Raw genomic sequence first — 14147 nt, 5'->3', positions numbered from 1 at the left:
GTAATAGATAAACAATCTTGTATTGACTTGTTTGTGTATTTTCAAGTTATATGTGTGTTGTGATATGTCAAAATGTATTTTAGGTTTGCCTGTACACATTGATGAAGCATGTGTCAATCTTATGCGCTGCACTTGGTCCCCATTCACATAAAATGTGCCTCAGCTGACTGCATCAGACAATGAGTTCACTCTATTATCCTTCACAAGTATGTGGCAGTATAAATGGGTAGCTGAAGAACAACACACATAGTATTTGGACAATATTTACTTTTACCCAAATTTGTACAGGTATTTAGTTGTCTGACATTATTTAATGCAACATAACACATTATGATGAGCTGTACAAGCTTTGCCACATTACAATAGTTGTTTGTGGTCTGTGTTCCCAACATACCTGCATTTGCCACAGGTCACTGGCTTGGACACTGTTTTTAGATTACAAGATGTTGTCTAGCCCTGTTTGTTACACATTGCCACTTACCTTTGATGTGTGCAAATCACTAGCAGATATGGTTAGAAGTTTTAGTGGTTTACATTAACTTGGAATAAACAATGCTACTTATTGAAAGTGGTACAAAGTATTTTTTGTTTATTATCCTTTTGTCAGGTACACAATGCATTTGTAATTGGCTTGAGTATGTCACTCATCTGTATAAAAATTATTCATAATTTGGTCTCTGCGCCATGTCCTGCACATTGATGCAATATTTCGATGTTGGCCCTCATCTTCTTCTTAATCCTCAGCATGGCCTTCCTGCTCCATGTTTTCTGCATCCCGTGGGACATTGTTACGCACACAGATATTATGCAGAATGCAGCAGCCCAGTATGATTTTACAGACCATAGGGGGGAGTAGAGAAATCTCCCCCTGGACAAATCAAGACACATAAAGCATGATTTGAAAATCCCGAAAGTTTGCTTGATAATGGACTGGGTCCTGCTGGGAGCATTATCGTAGTTGCGCTGTGCCTTCTTCTGGGGCATGCGTATGGGGTCATGAACGATGGCTGCAGACTATATCCTTGGTCAGCTGTGAAGAAAGGATGGGAACAATCAGATAATGTTCATAATGGTTGCTGTGCCCACATTCAATTACATACTGTTTTATGTCCTGATTGGCTCAATCACTTGTCACACAGTACGGGTGGTGTAATGACATTGACACAGATGCACTTAAATTTTTGATATGACTGACAATGTACTACACATACAACGGTAATGGGCTTGGTGTTACACTTAATATTTATCTGACATGTGAGTGCCAGTGCCATGACCGTAGCAAGTCATTAATCGTGTGAATAGTCAGTTAGCAATTGAGCTGACACTTTTATCACACTTCTAAATTATTTTTGTTTGGGACTTTGGGAATGTTCAGAATTTGGCAAGTGCTGATGATGATGACCCATTTGTTCACACATATTTGGGTGTGACAGTAGTAGTCACTGTTGTTCGTATGCTATAGCCATGGGGAGTTTATAAGTGCATGTCATTATGCTACGTGATAGTCTACACATGGCAGTGCAGAGAAATTTTTGGGAGATTTGCGCTGTACAGTTCAAGTGTCAAACTCTCAAAACTACTAAGTGTTGGAAACAGTTTTCTACATGATGGATTGTCGTGGGTTTGCCACCTGGACCTGCAGACAATGGGTAGCATTGTACCAAGACAGACAAAATATGGAAATTGTGAATACGTGGCTGCTTGGTGTATGAGCTACACTTTGTGCCTAAGAGCCTACTTTGCTGCAAATTGTGAAGCCTTGGGTAATCAGGTTTTTGTATTAGAAAACAGCGCAGACACAGTATGGCAATGTAGGCGTATGACACTTTGCATGTGTGCTGCAGAATGCAACACACATAGGAAGAGTGACTAAAGACAAAAATGAAGTTATATTGTAAGTTATATTGTCCTCTTTAGACCTTCTCTGTGCAGTTCAACATGTCCTTGTACATCTGGGAATGTATCAAATGCATTTGGTGTTGCATGGATAAACTTAACATGAGGCCCATGTGACACATCCTTGATGCAGGCTAAGGTAACACAGCACTTACACAACTTGCCCTTGTCCATATCTATGAGGCCATGCCAAGGCACACAAAGTGACTTTGCATAGCCTCATATGTATGATTGGGATACCTGCCTCACCAGAGCGTCACGAAAATGGACACCGAGCAGTACAGGCTTCTCATACATGATGTCCACATTGGTTTTACTGGTCTTAGTATGTATGACTTGTAGGGTTATATTGCTTATGTGCCATGTGTTCATTTGCAAGGATGAGGCACACACCTGCTACATATACACTGTCCCACTCACCCAACTCAACTATGGCTAAATTGAGCAACATGATTGACTGTAATGAGGTGATTCATGTGCTTGAAATTACATACAAGCAGGAGGTCATTCCCATATTTTCCATTCTAGAAGCACTTGTTCATGATTGAATGTCGGAAGATGTAGGATTCAAGAGCACTTCCAAGGTACTTTGCCATCCCATTTATGAACATCCCCAGATGGTCCACTATGGCCTGCACGTTGATGGAATATGTGTGTTTCCAGTTTCTATGCAGGTAGGAGGTAGCACCAGGAGGCACCAGTTCACATGGCTGCAGTCAATTGACCCCAAAATATGTGGAAACAATGGCATAGAAGCCCTGCTTATTTTCCGGTTGTTTCTGCTGTGTGTTGGGGAACATCAGGTACGGGGTGTTAGGCTGATGATGGCATCAAGGATGGAGGAGATAAATGTGGAAAATGATGGCTTCTGGCTTATTCCCAAACACCACTCTTGCTGTGGTGGTTTGGAGTGAGCCAGAAGCAAGCAGGTGTAGCTCCTGGCCTGCAGAGGGATGTTGGTGGACCTCTGTGTCTAGAGCCTTGATGCAATCAGGTGTGACAGCTGGACAATGGACTCACCCCTGAGCCTATAGTGGGTGATGACCTCCTGCTCCCTGAGGTCAATGAGGGTAGTCCTCTGCCGGTATATCAGCTACCCTTCACCTGACACAATTGCAGTAAAATGAAAAAGGGACATGAGGTTTCTAAAAGTGTCCTCCATGCTGATTGTCAGATTAAGACCAGTGTAGACACCTTAACTGTTCCCACATAGAGGATAAGGAGAACATCAGGTTGCCAACAATCGGTCATGCTTTACAACACTTCAGTAACATCACACCACTACATCCCTCTAATGACATTGCAAAGCAGCAAGTTCACTACCACCCACTGCCAAGCCAGATTCGACTGCCGGGCAGACTGTGGGCACAATCGACCCGGTGGTGGAGGCCAGACAGGCGGTGGTATTATGATCCGATTTCCACCAGGGATTCTCTGGCGAGTTACCCCGTCAGGTAATCCCTGGCGGAAAGCATATGAATGACAGGAATAATCATTCCTGTCACCTGTATGTGACATGTCAGGCCCCTCCCCCTTTCCACTATCCCTTACCCCCCAATCCCCTAGAACAGCCCCACTCTCCGAACCCCAAAAACCGACCCCCCAACCCTCAACCCCCAAAACCCCATGTAGGTCCCCCCACCTGATCCTCTCCATCCCCCACCCCTACATACAGGTCCTCCCAAACCCCAACCTCCCACATCCACATGCACCCATTCACTTACATGCACGCACGCATACATGTACTCAGGCACACTTCCCATCCCCCCATATACACTCACGCACACCCCCATGCACTCACACACTCACACACACACCTTCCTCCCCCCTTCCCTCTTGGACAGCACTTACCTCTTCCATTGTGCTGCTTCGGGAGGGAACGGGCTCCCTGGATGCTGCTCCGCCACCATCGCCACCTCTCCATACACCACCATGCCTATAACTGCTTCATTATAGGTGTGGCGGTGTCTGGAGTGACGTAGCAGTGAGGGTGGAGCAGCATCCACCCCCACCACCAACAGCCAGCATGGCGCATGGTTGCCCTCACCGCCATGAATGGCGGTGAGGCTTCATGCATCATTATTTAGCGGGATGTGGTCTCCAACACTAGCGTTCTTTCATTGACCGCCGGCACAATTGGCAGCGGGGCATCCCGCCAAAAACATAATGACCCCCAAAGTATTAAAACTGTAGTCAATGAATTGTATTATTAAAGTGTCCAAGAGAAAGAGAGCATGAATGGAGTAGAACCAAAGAATCCTGCATGAGAGAAGCTCCCCATTGCTAGAGAGAGAAGAGGCAGGACATGCTGTTCGAGAATAGAAAGTTTGACCGGATTGAATTTTGCAGCTGTGATAGTGAAACATATTGAGCTGATAAATGGTGAGAGCTGAGTGAGAGGAAGATATCATAAAGAAAAACCTTTCTTGTTAGCAACAACATTCCTCAGGTTTCCTTTGGTCTGACCAGAAAAATTCCTACAAAACTGCTACTGTATTGTTTATGAGTGCTGAAGGTCTTTGCTGGCTAGACTGAGGCGATTAGAGTGGGGACAGATTTCAGGACATGCTTCATGCAATGTTTTGTATACGTATTACCTAATAAGAACTATTACATTTATGTTTGATTAAACAATTTAAGCTACCTCATTGACTCATATATTAACAATGTATGACTAATAAAGTTTACATTGCAGCTAATTTCTCCTAAGTGACACCTCCCAAGATCTATTCACCTACGAGGGACCAAGGCAGCGTAAAGTATTTATGAATTTAGTATGGTCAAGCTGCCGCACACTTTACAGGATAACTTACCAATGAGACAGTTAAACGAATAACCAAAAACTAAAAATAAGATAGCAACATTTAAGAAAGCATGCTGCAAAGAAAAATACCCTAAACCATTAAGACAGAGAATAGCAAAAAGAGGAACATGTAAAAAAGAATGAAGGAAAGTATAATGCTAACAAATATCCAAGAAATTGAAAGAGAAAAATTCCACCACTAGACAATTACAGCCTTGGGCACAGGTCAAGAACAAGGAACATAAAGTAACATGAAAAGCTAGACATAAAAACATAACAAGCCTTTATACTCAACCAACTGTCTGAATTGGAACTCCACTCAGTGTATTGCTAATCAGATCTTTTCTACTTTATTTGCCCACTACCAAAGATCCCAATATCTACTCCTGAGGCACCTGACTCAACAGTGACACCTTAATTCACACAGCAGTTTCAGCTTTGTTTTTTAGCACCTACTGTATTTTCACAGTGAAGAGGAGCCCTAGCTGACAGCAGGGAGCCCCTGTATCATCCAGTGGGCATGGGTGTTTCTTACACCTTTATAATAGCTATGAGTACAGACCTCTATTATAATTTCCTGAAAATTCTTGATTATTCCTTCAAGAATGGCAGTTAAGCCTTATGTTATAATTAAGGCTCTTTGAATAGACAATTTGGCAATTGGCAGCATTTATGTGTTTTTAATTTTACTCAAAATATATTTTTCCTATATTCAGTTTGCTATTATCTTTCAGTTAAAGAGTGCCAAATTCAGGGCATTAGTATACTTTTCTGATTTAATGTTTACATTAACATTTCTACAGTTATTGTACTATAATATATGTGCCTATATATATATATATATATATATATATATATATATACATTTTTGATCAAAGACCTCACTGTCTAGTGGCAAATAGCATTTCAGCTACATGATACTCTTTACTCTTATCCTGTAATAGCATTAGGATGGGCCTAACAAGAAAGCATTGAGAAAAATCTCTTCTTTCATACCGCATCTGGTTAAGATTTCCATCTTTGTACTCTCCATCATCCATATTCCTCTCCATCAATTTACCTATTTAGATTATGCCTTATTTATTTTGTGTTCCTGTTACAGATAACAGTAGAGGGTTTTTAGTTATTCAGAAATGTTTAAGACATTTATCTGTTTAAGACATGTATCGGGTTTCTTTGAAATAATGAACTTTGTGTTATCCTATCTGATAAGCATAAATATACAAGTATATGGTCTGTTTTTGTCTGTTCTTAATCTCTTAACATCTATCATTTGAACATTGCTTGAATCCCAGCTGGGAAATTCTTTCCTATTTTATGTCACCTACTATGGATTCAAGTTCAGGGCTCAAAAGAACATCATTAACAAGGACCTTTTCGAGGAAATCCCTACCACACTAGGTAGGACATGGCACAATGTGTATTTCCTTTTTGGGCTAAATTTATCTATTTGAGTGTACCCCCAAAGTGGAGGATTACAGACATGTCACCCAAAACCGCAAAACCTGAAATATAAGCATCCTTAAAAAATGTATTAACATTTTTGGGATGTTGCACACAATACAAACAAATTTGATTGCAACTTTGATCACCTGGTGCTCAACATGAGTATTAGTAGTAGTGACATCCCTCCCTTAAAGTATACACAGACAGTGCACATGATGCATCGACACTTGTTCCCCCCTTTACCGAATTGCTCTGCCCCTTAAGGTTTGTCTTGGATAGACAATAAATATGTTGTGAATGGGCACCAAACGTCCTTGGGCCTCGAGGACCTTGGTAATTCTTCTGCGTAAGGTTCAATTTGGTATCTACATGAGGCTATGTCCATCAGCCAGCTCTTCCAGGTGAGACTTGGCAGTTTGACCCAGTACAGAGCCATCCTCCTCTTTGCCAACACCAGAGCTACCAACACAAATTTGTGATTGCCTGGTTGAAGGTCTTTACCTAGCCCCAAAAGACACATTCTGGGGTCACAGTCCATGTGATCCTGTATCATATCTGTAATACATTTGTAATCTGTGTCCAATATTTGTTAACAGAGGCACAGTGCCAGGCAAGGTGTAGAATATCTGCCTCCATCACACCACAATGCACACATTTTGCATCCTCCCTTAGTCAAAATCTGCATAGTTTATATTATCCCACTTTTTACAATGCCTCATTAGTGCCTCTTTATTAAAAGGCTCCCTACTTGCATTTACAAAGTCTCACTTTTTTTTTTTAATGTTGGGAAGGACATAACTTAGTAACAAGTTTTAGTATAACAGTATGAGTCCTGCAACACAAATGTGGCTCCCCACCACACTACAAGATGGCCACCATGAATGGGCATGTTAGAAATGGGGTCTCTAGTTGACAGTGGTTTATACCCTCTCCAAGTAGGGACCCTCACTCTAGTCAGGGTAAGGGAACCACACAGCTAACAGAACCCCTGCTTATCCCCTTAGTAGCTTAGCTCAGAGGCAATCTGTATTGTATAGACACACGCAGTAAAACAGTGAAAACACTACAAAAGTACTCCACCCCAGTTTTGAAAAATAGTCAATATTTTTCTGAAGAAAAGTAGACCAAAACGATAAACATCCAACATGCACAAGCAAAGAGACAACTTTTTCAATATAAAATCTCAGGAAAGCACTTAGAAACACAATAGCTCCAACTGGGGCTACCACAACGCCTTGATGGAATCGTTCCCAAAAACCCAATGCCACTCGTGAGGAAACGCGGGTCAGTTACGTAGTTGAATGAACCACTGGTACAGTACCCTGGAAAATGAGGAAACAAAGATGTTGCACGGAGTCAAGGATGTGAAGCGTCACTGGAGCCTGTGCGCCGTCTGTTCCTTACTGCTACCAGGGAGGTGATACATTGGTTCCTTACTGTTTACGATCCAGCAGGGTTGATGAATCCAGCTGGTGAAGGCACAAGGCTTCCACTTTGCAGTGTTATGATCAAACCATGAGGCCACAGCTGCTGCGGCAGAGTCGTGTGCCCCAGGCATCAGTGACACAGCACACGGGACGTATGTTGTGGTTGGACTTCAGAGGTGCTGCAGCAGTGTAGGGCCTGTGGTGTCGGTCGTTGCACTCAGCGGGGACCACGGCTTCAGTACAGGCAGCAGCTCGGTGTCGGACATTGGCATTTTTTGCATGGGAATGCCTACCTTGCATCTCATTAAGGCAAAGTAGGTCTCCACTTTCAAAAAATGACTTTAACTCCATAAATTTGGTGCTAGAGGGGTCTAGCACCAAAGTATAAATGTGGAGTTAGTTTTTCACCGAATTAGAGTAAAACAAAATGACACTAATTTGGTGCAAACAGAGTATAAATATGCCCCTTAGTTTCTTCTTGACTGCACCAGAACTCACTTCTAAGGGTCCAGGGACAGGATGTGGCACCACTTGGCAAGTCAGAAGTTTCAGCAAGAGAGGCCAGGTATTGGCAGATGAGGTTTTTGATTACACTGAGACTTCAAACAGGAGGCAAGCTCAGTACAAGCCTTGGATAACCTTTGGAAGTAGGATGCAGAAAGCAAAGTCCAGTCCTTTCACTCCCAGGACAAAAGCAGTAGGCCAACACAGCAAAGCTACAGGCAGAGTTGCAGTCCCTCCTACAGCATCTAGCTCTTTTTTCTGGCAGAATGTCCTCAGACCACAAGGACTCCAACTTTGTGGGATCAGAGGTCCAGTACAAATGCCCATTTCTACCTTTGAATTAGGAAAACATCAAAGAAAAGTCTTTGTAGTGCACAAGACCCTGCCTTTCCTGCCCTGGCCCCAGACACTCCAGTGGGTTGGAGACCGCATTGTGTAAGGACAGGCAGAGCCCTATTCAGGTGCATGTGTCAGCTCCTACCACCACTCTAGCCCAGGATGACCTACCAGGATATGCAGGGCACACCTCAGCTCCCTTTGTGTAGCTGTCTAGAGTGAATGCACAAATAGTCCAACTGTCATACTGAGCCACACATGTATTCCACAGACAGGCAGAGGCAAAGAATTGTTAAGCAGGAAAATGGCCATTTTCTAAAAGTGGCACTTTCAAACTTACAATTTAAAAACAACCTTACTAAAAGATGTATTTTCTAATTTTGAGTTCAGGGCCCCCAAATTCCATACCTCTATCTGCTCCCAATGGGAAATGACACTTTAAAGATATTTCAAGGCAATCCCCATGTTAACCTATGGGAGAAACAGTAAAAACACATTTATCAGTATCAGAAAGTGTAAAACACACCTGTACACGTTATACCTGTTAAATATACCGCACCCTGACCCTGGGACTGCCTTGGGCCTACCTTAGTGGTTACTTAGATGTAGTAAAAGGGAAGGTTTGGGCCTGACAAGTGGGTGCAGTTGCAGGTTGAATTGGAAGTTCGAAACTGCACACACAGACACTGCAATGGCAGGTCTCAGACATGTTTACAATGCTACTTGAGTGGGTGGCACAATCGGTGCTGCAGGGTCTCTAGCAGCATTTGATGTACAGGCCCTGAGCACACATGGTGCACTGTAATAGTAAACCAAATATGCCAGTCATGGATACGCCAATCACCAATACCATTTAGACACTGATCACTTGCACTTTAGCACCGGTCAGCATTGCTAAAGTGCCCAGAGCTCTAAAGCCAGCAAAAACAAAATTCAGCACAGGATTAAAACAGGAGGCCAGAAGCGAAAAAGATAGGGGAAATCATGCCAAGAGCTGACAGGCATAACGGGGCTAATTTTCCAGTCACTGTAACCCACTCTCTGATTGGCTGGTGCACGCTCCCTTGAACTCACTGGCTGTTGAACCATCCCTTCTTCATACAACCACATAGGCAGCACCTGGGGACAATTATTCAATTGTCTGTGCTTTATAATTGGGCTGCCTTCTCTGCTCAGTCTCGATCCAGGCAGCAGAGAAGGGTAGGTCTCTAGTGCTCATTGAGCAGAAGCCATGTGAGTACTAATATTGAATATTATTGAACCTATGTTCTTGTTTACTTTTGACCTGATGGCTATCCTGACTTATTTTTGGTATCTTTACTTCTCCTCGCATTTAGCAGCTGAGCACTAACATCTGTTTCTGACCTTTGATTGATCCAAACGGTAAGCTCCCATGCCCATAACTAAGCAGCCATTCCTTGTATTCTGCACTGTGTGGACACATGCACAGTTTTTGTTTTTGTTTTTGTGTTGTGTGGTCCACGTACATCTACTAGCCTGCTATGTCTGTTTGTGTGTGTACTTTCATGTGCTTTACCTCTTTCACTATTTAGTGACTGTACAGGCCCTACCACAGCATGCACATGTCTACTGTTGGAGACATATGGATATTTTCTGCTGGAAGAAATAATCTTGATGATGCATTTGACATTATGGCCCTCATTACAACCCTGGCGGTCAGTGAGAAAGGGATGGTAATACCACTAACAAGACAACAGTCGAAAAAATGGAATCACAACCATGGCAGAAACCGCCAACACAGACAGCCACTTTAACACTCCGACCGGCACGGCGGTAGCAACAAACACGACGGCGGACACCTCCAACAGACAGGCGGAAGACAATGTACCGCCCACACTATTACAAGGCACCAATCCGCCAGCCTTTCCGGGGCGGTACCAACGCCATTAAAAGCACAGCTGAAACAGTCTTTGGAATGGAAACCACACACCTCACAACACTCAACGAAGAACCAGGACACCATGGAGCCCGAACTTCAGGTCCTGCCCATGTTGCTGTATCTCTTAATACACCACAAAGTGGAAAAAAGGCAGCGGTGATGACGACCATGGTGAGTACTGCACCTAGCACACAGGGGAGGGGAGGAGGGAAAACAGAGTGACACACACGCATGCAAAATGCAACACCCCCACCCCTCACCTACAACAACACACACACACACATATCCAATAACATCGCAGTTACACCCCGTTACCCCCTGGAAGAACGCAAGGACCAAACGAAATGAGTTTAACTAGTGTAATATTCGAACAATCAGATAGCCCAAGAGAACAACAAATAAGCAGTATACACAAATAATTACAGCAAGTACACACGCCCGTACACTGTCCCATCAAATGTCCGTGGACCAGTGGTCCCAAAAAGCATGCCCGCACATGACACCTGCCTCAAAACGGAGAGAACACTGCAGGGGCATCAGGTTGATCAAAAAACAGGCGCCTCAGGGGGAAGGGGAGGGGACACCTCAGCCGCATGATTGTAGGACGCCACTGTTCCTCGAGGGGTCTCCATGCTCACTGCTTGGTCCTGGGGAGTGCAAAGCCACAGACTCTCAAGTGGGTGGTTTGCCCACTGCTTGGTCCTGGGGAGTGCAAAGCCACAGTCTCTCAAGTCTCTCAAGTGTGTGCACTGCCCACTGCTTGGTCCTGGGAAGTGCAAAGCCACCGACTCTCAAGTTTCTCAAGTGGGTGGTTTGCCCACTGCTTGCTCCTGGGGAGTGCAAAGCCACAGTCTCTCAAGTTTCTCAAGTGTGTGCACTGCCCACTGCTTGGTCCGGGGGAGTACAAAGCCACAGTATCTCTAGTCTCTGAAGTGGGTGGTTTGCCCACTGCTTGCTCATGTGGAGTGCAAAGCCACAGTCTCTCAAGTAGGTGACATGTTCCACTGGTTCTGGAGGGGGTTTTGTGCCCAGAGTGCTTCATCCTGCCAAGGACTGTGTTAGTGGATGTTTTTCTCCACTGGTTCTGGAGGGGGCTTTGTGCCCAGAGTGCTTCATCCTGCCAAGGACTGTGTTAGTGGATGCTATTCTCCACTGGTTTCGAGGGGGCTTTGTGCCCAGAGTGCTTCATCCTTCCAAGGACTGTGTTAGTGGATGCTTTTTTCCACTGGTTCTGGAGGGGGCTTTGTGCCCAGTGATGCTGCACCTGGGGTGTGGCATGTTGACTTCATCTCACCTGGGTGCCACAGCCACGTGATATACCCGGAACAGGTAGCATGATACTCCATGGAGGCAGACCCACACTTCATCCTGCAAAAAATTAGGCTTCCAATGGCTGGTTTGAGTAAGTGCTGGAGGTGGTGTCTCAAGTGGCATGTCCAGGGTCCAGGACATCACCTGCAGACTGTGACGGCTGCACACTGGGGATGGGGCTGATGTCTGGGATCAGCTGTGCACATGGCGGTGCTGATGGTGGTTCAGGCGGCAATGGCTGCGGCAGAGATGCTGCCAGTGTTGGCCGTGGTGCAAGTGACTGTTGGGGTGGATGGAGACACCATACCATCTCTGGCAGCCTCGGATGGCTGATCCTTGGGGAGGATGCTGCAGACTGATGTTGTGGCAGCGGCGGTGCAGGTGGCGGTCGGAGCGGCGTGGTGACTGTGGTGCATGTGGCTGCCATCCCTGATGATTTGGTGGTCACCAGCCCCTCCCCAGGTGAAATCGTGCCCAGAGGTGATGTGCCCTTTGGCTTGTGGCCCTTCCCCATCTTGACAGCTGCTGCAGGGATCTTGGCACTCTGTGTTTGTGTGAGGCCTTGATGGGTGGGTGGTGTGACTGTCCTCTGCTGGAAGCCGGTCCCTTTTTGAGCTTTGCAGGTGGTGGAATAGGATGGTCCTTCTTTTCTGTTGGTGGCACACTGGCAGCTCTGATGGATGCCCCCTTTGACCGTACTGGAGTAGCATGGACCACAGCGGATGCAGATTTGGTGGCTGAGGTGCTGGGCTGGGATCTAGACATCCTGTCCCTAGGAGAAGGACAGGGGGAGGTGTAGGGAAGAGCTCCAGGTTAGCTATGTACATTTTTTTGGACACACTGGGACGGGAAGATGGAGGGGGTTTGGGAGTGGAGGAAGAGGTAGTGGTTGTAGGAGGTATACGTCTGCTGAATTTGGGTGAAGGTGCATGGGTTGGAGGCTGTTGTGAGGTGGATGGCTGTTGAGTGGGTGTGTGCCTGCGTTTGTGTACTTTGGGACGAGGGCTCACAGACACACTGGGAGAGGACACAGGGGACGTGTGAATGGAAGTGGGGGTGTTGCTTGCACATGAGCGGTGTGTAGTGATGGGCGTGCTGGTGATGGAGGTAGTGGCTGAGGATGTAGTGCATGCAGGTGTGAGTGGAGATGAGACAGGGAGGGAGGAGGAGGGGGTGTAGGAGGGGGACCCAGTGGAGGCAGTGGATGTTGGTGCTTTTGTGAGTGCCTGTGGGATGTGTGGTGCTTATGTTTTCCTGAGCCACTTTTGTTTGTGTGTTGATGTGTGTGCATGCTGGTCTGAAGGTGTCCTTGGGATTGGCTGAGGTAGAGGGGATTGGGTCTGGGTAGTGGAAGTTGGAGGGGGGAGGCTGGACACAGCGACAATGGCTGCCATCAGTGCAGAGGCCAGAGCCTGAAATGCTCTCTGTTGTGCCACCACGCCAGAATGAATGCCGTCCAGGTATGCATTTGTTTGCTGCAAATGCCTCTCTACACCCTGGATGGCATTCAGAATGGTTGACTGCCCAACAGTGAGGGATCTCAGGAGGTCAATAGCCTTTTCACTGAGGGCAGCAGGGCTGACTGGGGCAGGACCTGAGGTGCCTGGGGCGAAGGAGATGCCCACCCTCCTGGGTGAGCGGGCATGGGAAACACGCTGAGGGGCTGCTTGGAGGGAGGTGCTGGTAAGGGGAGTGGAGGCTGTACCTGTTGCTGTGGTGGGCACAGAGGTTCCCGGCACCGCAAAGGAGCTCCCATCAGAGGAGGAGTCGCTGTCGCTGGTGTCCCCTCCTGTCCCCATCGTGGAGCTCCCCTCGCCCTCCGTCCCACTGGTGCCTTCACCCTCCATGGATTCACCCTCCTGGGCCATGTGGGATGCAGCTCCCTCTGTGTCCGGTGCCTCTGCTCCTCCGCCAGATGATGCTAATGCACACAAAGACAGGGTGACAAAACAAGAATGGGGGAAGACAGAGGAGACACATGGTCAATGCCAGCAACACCACTACCGTTGGCGGACACAACACACAGGGAGCAGCCCTATGCACTAGGCCATGCACTAGCATTAGTAGGAAAAGCATCTGCCCATGGGAGGCTATGCCTAACACCATTTGCTGGACACCTGGAACCCACAGGAGTCTGACTAGTTGTAGATGCCCACTACCACTATTGGGGTTGGAGTGCCTCAGAGCCTGCTTAAGAAGGGACCTACCCTACCAAGTTCGCCCTGGCCTAGGGGAACCCACAGACCACATCCCCCACCCAGGCACCTCATAAAGTGCGCAGAGTCAGCTGTATGAGACTGTACTTACCCCCTTGTGGCTGCTGTGAAGCCCTCAAGTGCCCATCCAACTCCGGATATGCCACCGCCATGGTCCGGAACATCAGGGGGGTCATTGTGCAATTCGCACCCCTTTTACGTTGGGAGGCCATCCCCAGCTGGGCCTCCGCCATCTTCTTGCTCCAGTGGCGCAGGTCCTACCATCTCTAGTGGCAGTGGGTGTTCCATCTATGATAGAGCCCCAGGGT

Source organism: Pleurodeles waltl, chromosome 2_1, assembly GCF_031143425.1.
Source record: "Pleurodeles waltl isolate 20211129_DDA chromosome 2_1, aPleWal1.hap1.20221129, whole genome shotgun sequence".
NCBI classification, from domain to species: Eukaryota; Metazoa; Chordata; class Amphibia; order Caudata; family Salamandridae; genus Pleurodeles; species Pleurodeles waltl.
Note: the sequence above shows the minus strand (reverse complement) of the source record.